The sequence below is a fragment of the Tachypleus tridentatus genome, chromosome 1, assembly GCF_004210375.1.
Source record: "Tachypleus tridentatus isolate NWPU-2018 chromosome 1, ASM421037v1, whole genome shotgun sequence".
Taxonomy (NCBI): domain Eukaryota; kingdom Metazoa; phylum Arthropoda; class Merostomata; order Xiphosura; family Limulidae; genus Tachypleus; species Tachypleus tridentatus.
The window spans coordinates 89,110,009-89,121,111 of NC_134825.1; positions in this window are offsets into that span (position 1 = coordinate 89,110,009).

Below are 11,103 nucleotides of genomic sequence, written 5' to 3' on the forward strand. Positions count from 1 at the left end.
CAACAAATATATAGCTCAGTGTCGAACTAGATAATAGGTTGATGATCAAAAAGTTGAATGTATTAACTTTTGAAAGTCTTAATTAAGCTTACTAACTGTTATAATTACATGTATTAGGTATAAAACATTGACTAGAAGAAGCTGTTATACTCTATATGTAGTTTTACAGAACCGTTGTAATTAGCCAAGCTACTTGTTATACAACGTTTGGAATTTGACCTTTAATGAGACGTTATTTTTCATATTAATGTTTGGCAATTTCATAAAATTGTTTGTTTTTGAATATTGTTTAAAAACTACAAGAAGGACTGGGAAGTAATTCACAAATGAATAAGTAAACATAAAATGTACTTTAACCTCATTTGACCGTGTTAAAATAAAAGGCAAAAACTATGAGCGTGGTGTTTTAATATTCTTATACATATGCATTACATAGCTACCTTATAACGTTTTTATATCTTGTTCGTACTGACGGAACTGCCAAATCTGGGTGTGACTTTAATAACTTTTATATTACTTGTCACAAAGCAGAACAGATCATAAGAGGTTCATCGTTTTTTTTCCTGAACTTCTGTTAATTGCTAAAGAATATAAGGGAACAAAGGTCGTACAAGAAACAGTTTTTTTTTCTTAAATGTAATTAATTAAAACAATGTAAGGCAATGCACGTCATAAGAATGGTGTTGACATGATGTGTGTGGATAAATTAATTTAATTTTTGTTTTTTACATTTAGTGGTTTTGTGTCTTTGACAAATATTTTTTTCACATTTTAGGCTATTTGCGAAGATGAAATTAAAAAGGGGCCTATTTATGTATGGATATTAATTGATAGATGGATAAAATAATTTAGTTTTATGTTTAAAAGTAAAGATTTACAAAATAGTTCATTTATAAGAATAGCTAACAACCACCATTTTGCTTTTGTATTTCGTAAAATTCCTGCAGAAAAACGAGTCAAGTAATTTTCTGATATTATTCGTTAACGCTTCATTCAGTACAATAAGGCTTAACGCTATATAATATTGTGAACGATCACATTCGATGACAGGATTCGAACTTAACGTGTGTGTCAGGAACATGTGTAAACAATTGCTCTTTTTTCAGATCATTGTAAAATAAGTGATCATCTTAATTTTCACATCAAAGGCCTAAAGATCAGTATGTTTTTAAAAAGATTTTACCGTTCTATGAAGGGTAGAAGGTTAGAAACTTCCAAGTAATTTTGTTTAGTAGAAGATGGAAGCAAGCTAACGCCTAGTAAAGATGTTCGTGGAGTGAAAGATGTCGGTAACTTCCATATAGTTATATGTTCCGTAGAAGTTGAAAGTGAGCCAACTTCTAAACGTTTTTTTCTAACAATCTCTACAAATAAGACACATGACTGTTGTATAATAATGTATAATTTGTATCAGGGATGTCGCCGGTGCGAACAACCTCCCATTAAGATCATAGTACCTATAAATTCCACGAGCTGCCATATCAAGTTGGAGGTTAACAGCGAAACCTATAACCTTGGCTCAACCATAACGTGTTCAGACGTATTAACGGTCTCAGTATATCACATTGTACTAACCAGGTAAATGCCATAATAGAAAATTACATATTGGTCAGGGAAAAGAGAACCTTCACATTTTCATTTAAAGCTGATAGAAGAAAATACACTTCAGAAGGCTGTGAGTGTTTGTCTGCACCTATATACTTCTAATCAGTTCCACACGGTACGCTATGAAATTGAAGGATTCAAATAACAGTGTGTCTAACTTATATAATAAGGTATGGCCAAGTGTGTTAAAGTGTTCGACTCGTAATCCGAGGGTCGCGAATTCGAATCCCGGTCGCGCCACACATGCTCGCTCTTTCAGCTGTGGAGGCGTTATAATGTGACGGTCAATCCCACTATTCGTTGGTAAATGAGTAGCCCAAGAATTCTCGGTGGGTGGTGATGATTAGCTGCCTTCCCTCTAGTCTTACACTGCTAAATTAGAGACCGCTAGCACAGATAGCCCTCGAGTAGCTTTGTGCGAAATTTAAAACAAACCAAAAAAAAAACAGAAATATAATAAGGTGCAAAATAGTTATTAAAATAGGGATTTGCGTACGTATAACTGTGTATTGTGTACCGTCATTCGTTATACATCATTTCATGGGTGTTGTATTTTGAGAGAAATAAACTTGGAGTAGGTATAACTAAAGGAAAAATGTTCCTAGACTGTGAATTAGATTCGACGTGAAAATGATTTTGAGCCACAAGTGCCATAAGTAAAGGTAATGGTCAATTTTGTTTACCTTTCTATTCATTCAGATACGTATAACCAGAGAGTTGGAAATGATCGCTTTTAGTTAGCCTGTCTTCTCTTGAGTTTGTTAGCTCAAAATAAGGGACGGCTATGCGCAAATAGCAGTTTTGCGCTAAAATTCTAAAACAAATAATAATTGCATGAAATAAACATTTTCCTTATTTTTATTTTTTTGAACTACCACATTATAATCCATACTTTTACTGTGTTGGAAACTTATTTATAGAAACATTACAAACATCTTTAGTAAATCATTACAATCTAGGCCCGGCATAGCCAGGTGGGTTAAGGCGTTCGACTTGTAATTTAAGGGCCGCGGGTTCGAATCCCTGTCGTACCAAATATGCTCGCCCTTTCACCGTGGGGAGTTATAATGTGACGGTGAATCCCGCTATTCGTTGGTAAAAAAGTAGCCCAAGAGTTGGCGGTGGAGGGTGGTGATGACTAGCTGCCTTCCCTGTAATCTTACACTGCTAAATTAGGGACGACTAGCGCAGATAGTCCTTGAGTAGCTTTACACGAAATCCAAAACAAACAAACAAACATAACGATCTAATTTTCCCTGGATTTAGCTCACATTCAAAACTGTAATTTGTAGAAACATTATGAATAAATTTAGTAACCTGAAGTAGTAGGTTTTTGTAATAAGCGGATTTACTGAACGTGTAATTTTGTGTTACATCCATGGTGAATAAAATAGGTCATGCCCAGATACATGTGTGTGTCACACAAATCCTTGTAAATTATAATCATAGAAAAAAAATAGAGTTCAACGATCTGGTGCAATGCACTCACCACTCTTCTAAAATCCACACCTGGTTACATTATTCGTGCAAAGAAGTGTGTGTAAGGTAAGGTTATTTTTCTTGATTTGCTGAGGATTGTTCGAAGCAGAAAAGTGAACTTTGAATTTAAGAATTGCTTTATATAAGGGAAAACAGAACAAAATGTTTTATTTAATGGTAGTTAGCAAACACTAGAAAAATTCCATATCTCTAAAATGATTGTTGGTGAAAATAACGTAAGTAAAAGTGTATCCAAACTGTTAAACCACCTATTAATTTTAAAACTGTTTGGCCAATCTTTGAACTTGGTCACTTACATTTGACGAAACAAAGTTTTCATCAATCTTAGTATAATGAGCTCATCGTATATGTCAGTATCTACGTATTTAACCAAAACTCACTCGCCATCAATTGAATGGCAGCACAAATACAAATCCATAAAAATGTTCACACTTTGGGTATTCAAGATTCATACACTTGAAAAAAATGACTATCGTATGTGCAAAAACCATTACTTTATAACAAAACACAATTTTAAATAAGAGTGATCTCCTCATAACAATTACATCTTTCACTGGGACTGTACATGAGGGTTTGGTTATATTTTTATTGAGGTAAGTAGTGAATGTCGTACTGAAAAACTGGAGTTTTAAAAAAACTGTTTTTTTAAATAAACAGTGCTACTTTTAATATATAAAAAACTTTAGAATTTATTGCAACGATTAGTAATTACTAGCACAAATAACCGCTCCTACTGCGGCGTTTTTGCTAGTATAAAATAATATTATTTATCATAGATATTCAGATATATCTGATAATAACTGATTCGGAAGAAAACTGTACAGGTTTTTATTAAAACCCTCTAAATATCATTTTGGAAACTCTTATTTGTAGAAATGCTATGAATCATCGAAATGTGATTGCAACAAACATTAGAGATAATGCTTTGTGAAACTTCTCAATCACGAACACCTGGAGAGAAGAAGTAATACAAAATACTGATATAAAGGCTGAATAAACCCTGTATCTTGAGAGAAGAAGTAATACAAAATACTGATATAAAGGCTGAATAAACCCTGTATCTGAAGAATGAAAAAGGAGTTTCATGTTTAAGTGGCTATTATTTTTTAAAAATCTTACCACTTGGACACTAGTACGTCATCAATGATTAGCCCCAAAAGATCTCTCATTGTACAATTTTTCTTGGTCAAGACCAGAAAAAAACATGAACAAAATCAGTGTTTCTTGTGGCATCCATCTGTTTTTGTTGGTTGTTAAGTACAAAGCTGCACAATGGGTTTTTTGAGCTGTGTTTGCCACAGGGATCGAGTTCCTAATTTTAGCGTTACAGGCTTATGATGATTACTGTTGAGAAACAGAGAACGGCAACAATTCTGTTTGTGTGTATGTGTGTAATAGTGATATTTAAGTGAAGGGATTCGATAACTTTTCCGTTACATGCTTTTGGTAAATAATATAGCATTCGATGCCCATAGAAAAACGTTTGGGATTACACGTTAGTTAATTTCTAGTTTTGTAGCAATAATTACAAATGGTGTAATGTTTTGGTGGGTCCTTGGGAACGATTTTATAGCAATGAGTATTTTGTAAGCAGTAAGTTTCTTGGTGGATAGAGTTTCCGTTTGAAGTTTCACACCTGAAATATGATAAAACATACCTTTGTAAATCAACACATACACGGATTTAGGGCTGACCTGTAACTTTTCTGCTTCAGTAAGTTTGACACAGGATGATACGTTGATGTTGTTCTGAGCCTTTTTTGTTTGTATGTATATATATATATATAGATGTGTGTGTGTGTGTATTTATGAATATATATATATATGTGTGTGTGTGTGTTTGTATTATGTAGATATGTGTGTGTTTGTATGTGTGTATATATGTGTGTATGTGTATGTGTGTATGTGTATGGTTGTATGTATATATATGTTTATATGTGTGTTTGTATGTATATATATAAGTGTATGTGTGTGTTTGTATGTATATATGTGTATGTGTTTGTATATATGTATGTATATATATATAAGTGTATGTGTGTGTTTGTATGTATGTATATGTGTATGTTTGTATGTATGTATGTATGTATGTGTGTATATATATATATACGTGTGTGTTATGTATGTATATATATACGTGTGTGTTGTGTTATGTATATATATCGTGTGTGTGTTATATATGTGTGTGTTTGTATTATGTAGATATGTGTGTGTGTTATGTGTATGTGTGTATGTATGTATATATATGTTTATGTGTGTATATGTGTATGTATGTATGTGTATATTGTATATATATTATGTGTGTTTGTATATATATATATGTGTGTGTTTGTATGTATATATGTATGTATGTATATATATATAAGTATATAATGTTTGTATATATGTATGTATATATATGCGTTTGTATATATATATATGTGTGTTGTATATATGTATGTATATATATATATATATATGTATATATATATATATATGTATTGATATATATATACGATGTATGTGTGTTTGTATTATGTATATATGTGTGTGTTTGTATGTATGTATGTATGGTGTATGTGTGTGTATTATATGTGTTATATATATATGTATGTATGTGTGTGTATATATATATATATATATATATAAGTGTATGTGTGTGTTTGTATGTATGTAGATAAGTGTGTGTTTGTATGTATGTATATATATACGTGTATGTTTGTATGTATGTGTGTATGTATGTGTGTATATATATATATACGTGTGTGTTTGTGTGTATGTATATATATACGTGTGTATAATATATATACGTGTTATGTATTATATATATATATGCATATATATATTATGTAGATACGTGTGTGTTTGTATGTGTGTATTATGTAGATATATATGTTTATATGTGTGTGTATATATATATGTATGTGTGTATGTATATATGTGTATGGTTGTATGTATATATATGTTTATATGTGTGTTTGTATGTATATATATAAGTGTATGTGTGTGTTTGTATGTTTATATGTGTATGTGTTTGTATATATGTATGTATATATATAAGTGTATGTGTGTGTTATGTATGTTGTATGTATGTATATGTGTGTGTTTGTATGTTTATATGTGTGTGTGTTTGTATATATGTATGTATGTGTGTATATATATATACGTGTGTGTTTGTGTGTATATATATATATACACGTGTGTTTGTATTATAACTATATCCGGAGGAAATACGTATGTTTTCCGACAGGAAATGGGAAGTTTTTGGCTCATCGTTCAGAGAACGTGGCGTCTTCTTTCAGAGATATCCTGCGGGTTTTGGAATGCGAGACCATACAGTAAACCCACCTTCAAGGTTATTACGTAAATAAGAACAGAGGGGAAGTTTCACATTCTGTACTCGTGTCCTGATGTAGATTTCTTTTGTTTCAATTTTTATTGAGGTACTCTATTCGCACGTTATTCGCTCTCATGCGCGTGTTGCTATTTTCAAAACTGCATCTCACTGTGTAGCAGGCGAAGAAAAATAGAGAAAGGAATAAAGACTGGAATCGAAATGTTTAGTCAGCATGGCCACGATCGGCTCTTCTGTGTTCAGTATCAATTTTCATGGTGACGTATTATTATTTTTAAACGTAAATATACATAGACACGCCAACACTGATAGCAAGTTTCACAAAGTCATTTTTAGATTTGTTCTCTGGATGATTCATTTCTGTAATATGTAACTCTAACAAGTTAGTTATGATGGCAAATTCGAAATACAGCTCCCAGTTGCCCTTGATTTCAACAGACTGCTGGCTGGTTGTGTAAACTAGATGTATATGGTTGCGGTTAATGTTCTTGAAATTTCTCTTGCAATTCATTGTTGTTTCGATGTGTGTTATTGGGTAATTAATTCACTGTATTCGGCTCAATATTGTTTAGTTGTAAACAAAGGACGAAAATACAATAATGTGCAAAAATATTAGGTAAAGATAATATGTTGTCATTCTTTCCATTTTATGGGAATAATTCTTCCATCCCATTACAGAATGTAGATTTCAACACTATGGTAACACTTGACTGATCTCTGCTGACAATTGAATGAGCCAAGGTGAGAATACTTATCATTCATTGTTATTCCCGTATTCTTGTATCAAAAGCATGTCTTAAGGGTTCTGCTTGAATGAACATACTAATCAAATTTTGGGTCTTGAATAATTGTCGTGGTATCCCATGCAGTGCTTTAACCATATATAAAGAATCTAGCAAGGAACTGGTATTCGGTAATGGTATATACTAGAAGAAATTACTTTAAAAGCATTCCACAAATAAACCTTGATAAAAACAGTGTTCAAAACTACATATTACTTTTGTTGTCATGCCACGGCTCGAAAAGCTTAGAGAATTAATTGCTGCAGACTTGAAATACTCCCCAAACACTGTCAAGTACACCCTAGATCATGGCACTGAGACAGGTAAATTTATAAATAGGAAAAGAAGAATCAGAACACCTAAACATTGATATTGATGTTAAGTATCTTCGTTTATGGAGAACCTAGAATTTTCTCTACCCGTACCAGCCGCTTTTACATATATATTTTTCTCTACAAATGGGTTTTCCCATCATCACTGATTGATATATGGTCGTTTATCTCATGTTTGAGACCAGTGTTTGTCAGTGTAGTTTTTACATAGTATAGACCTCAGTTTTGTGCCTGGTTTTTGAATAAATTTGGTATTAACTGGAATGTCATATTTTGTTACTAGTTTTTGAAAAATGTTGGTTATTTTTCTGCTGATGTCGGGAATATATGGCAGGCAGTTAATACCAAATTTATTCAAAAAACCAGGCACAAAACTGAGGTCTATACTATGTAAAAACTACACTGACAAACACAACACCAATATTATTTATAAAATACAATGTGATAACTGCCACGACTTTTATATTGAAAAAATAAGTAGGAAAATGGAAACCGTATTCAAAGAACACAAAAGGCACATTCACACGTTTTCGAACACTTTAAATCAAATAAACACAACATAACCATAGAAAAGACCCAAATACTGAATAAAGAAACAAACATAAACAAACGCAAAATTAAAGAAGCCTTACTTATAAAACAACTCAAGCCCAAAATAAACCAATGCAAAGGAACATCTTTATACCTATATTAATAAATATAATCAAACATTTAAGCACGCCTTCTACATTCTTACACTCAATTACACAATCGCCTTCAAACATGTGGTCAGCTATTGGTTAGTTACCTCTTTCTTTCTTTGTGAGCCTGGCGATGACCAAAGAAGGTCGAAACGTTGTTCGCTCCTCTATATATAGTTTTCTCTACCAAAACCATCCGTTTTTACATATATATTTGACCATATACCAAATGACAAAAATGTGTCCATATCTACAGTATCAAGAACACTCAACGAGAATGGAATATTTGGTAGTTTATCAGTTTACAAAATCTTTACTTTGGTCTCAAAATGTTCTTAAGAGACTGAAATTTGTTTAAAAATTGCAAAACAGGACTGTTGATGACTGGAAAAGGATGTGATGGATGGATGAGTCCAAGTTTGAGATATTTGGTTCAAAGCGTAGATTGTACGTCCGTTGGAAGAAAGGTGGAAGATATCTCATTACGTATCATGGAGAAGACAGTGTGATGGTTTGGAGTGTTTTTATGCTGAGACGACAAGAGATATTTGCAAAATAAATGAAATAACGGACCAGCGCAAATACCATCAGATACTGGTCCGTCATAGTATACCGAGTGTTTTGCATATTATTGGTAAATAATTATATTACAAAGTAGCTAATGACTCAAAACTCTCATCCAACCTATGAAGAAATTACTTAGCTAAGAAAGAAGCTGCTAGAGTCATTCAAGTGATACAATGGCTTCCACACAGCCCTGATATCTACTCAGTTGAGCAGATCTGTATTTGATAAATCAAAACTTGACAAATCAAAAGCTACTTTCAAAGACACTTTGTGAGAGTGTATTAGAGACACTTCGAGTAGAATTCCGAAGGACATTTTGATTAAATATGTTGCTACAATGCCTGAAAGTAACCTGAAATCTAACTTTTCTTTGTTCTAACACTTTTGCAAAGTACTGTATTTTTAATATTTTTAAACACAAAGCGTAAACTTAACTGAAAATATAATCAAGTTAAAGTAGACTTACTGTAACAGAAACTGGATTTTTAACTGTAAATATAAACAGGTTAAAGTAGTTTTACTTTATCAAAAATCGGTTGCCTAACTGGAAGCACATCCAGGTTTAACTGTATTTTTATAACAGAAACCGGCTATTTAACTGGAAATATAAACAGATTAAAGAAGGCTTCATGTAATAGGAAACGTTTACCTAACTAAAATATAACCAGGTAAAGGTAGACTCATTGTAACAGAAAAAGGTTGCAACCTAAATACAGAGTAAGAAATAACATGGTTGTGCATTAAGAGTAAATTTAGATCAGATAGTTTTTTACTTAATATATGAACGTGAACTTGAAATACGCTATAAATTAACGTGAAATTAAACTTGAAGTAAAACAAAGTTAAAACGTGTTTGACACCAAAAATATTTGACACTATCGAGAAATTATTTTACTTCAATGGAACAAGTCACCAAAGCGAGACATCCAGACAAATGCTCATCCTCATGCCGTTAATAAAATTTTAGACCATTTACTTCAATCGATAATCGTTGTGGGAATTTTGTTTTGTGGAAATGAAGCAGCATCAGTGTTGAAACCAAAAAAATTACACAGCGACATTTCTGTCAAAATACATCATACATGTTCACACGTTTGTGTTCCTACATATGTAACATCTATACTACATACCAACATCTTTTTTTAATATTACAACAGTTTTAAAAAGTATGGACTTTGTTATTCCCAGTCGCAAATTGCATGACATTTTAAGGCAAAATAATGCTTGAAATACAAGTAACATTTGGATTTATTAATTTTTTCGTAATTTTGCGTAAAATTACATGAGGACTATCTACGCTAACCGTCCCTAATTTAGCAGTGTAAGAATAGAGGGAAGGCAATTAGTCATCACAACCTACCACCAATTCTTGAGCTACTCTTTTACCGACGAACAGTGGATTGACCGTCACAGTATAACGTCCTCACACCTGAAGGAGCGAGCATGTTTGGTGTGACGGGGATCCGAATCTTCGACCTGGCCATGCCGAGCTCGTATCGCTTGGAAGAGAACAATAAAAACAAAAATCACGGCAAGTATTTAGTGTAAAGGAGGGGGCGCTACAGGCTCCTGCTCCAACTGGGGTATTAGTTAAAGGACGGAGCGCTTCTGGCTCCTGCTCCAACTGGAGTGTTAGTTTAAAGGAGGGAGCGCTACAGGCTCCTGCTTCAATTGGGGTGTTAGTTAAAGGAGAGAGCGCTACAGGCTCTTGCTTCAACTGGAGTGTTAGTTAAAGGAGAGTGTGCTACAGGCTCCTGCTCCAACTGGAGTGTTAGTTTAAAGGAGGGGCGCTTCTGGCTCCTGCTCCACCTGGGATGTTAGAGAATGTTTTAGTTCTCCTTCGCCCCCTCTCCTTCTTGAAGTTCAGTGGAAGCTTGTCGTGGAAGATTAGAGTTGTTTAGTTGCAATAACTTTCGTTGTTGTTCCTTCTACAGTTCTGGTTTCAGAAATATGCGGCTGAGACAAAGATATTGTAAAAATAAACAAAAAGAGAAACATGGAGTAAAGAAGGTGTAAAGTTATAAACATTAACAAAATTATTTGCTATTTTCTGCAAACTACCATATTTTCTAACATCTCCAGTATTGTCTCCATAACTAATTGTGCACATATACAATCATAATTGTATTTTCCACTCGAAAGTAAACTAACTTGTATAGTTAAGAATGATAACGTTATGTACATGTCTATATAAAAGACAAGGTATACACTCAAAGTGGGAAACACTTCTAGTTCTGATGAGATTTGAGACATGCTAATATCCACTGGAGGGTTTGTACGTTTGTTTGTAATTAAGTACAAAGCTAC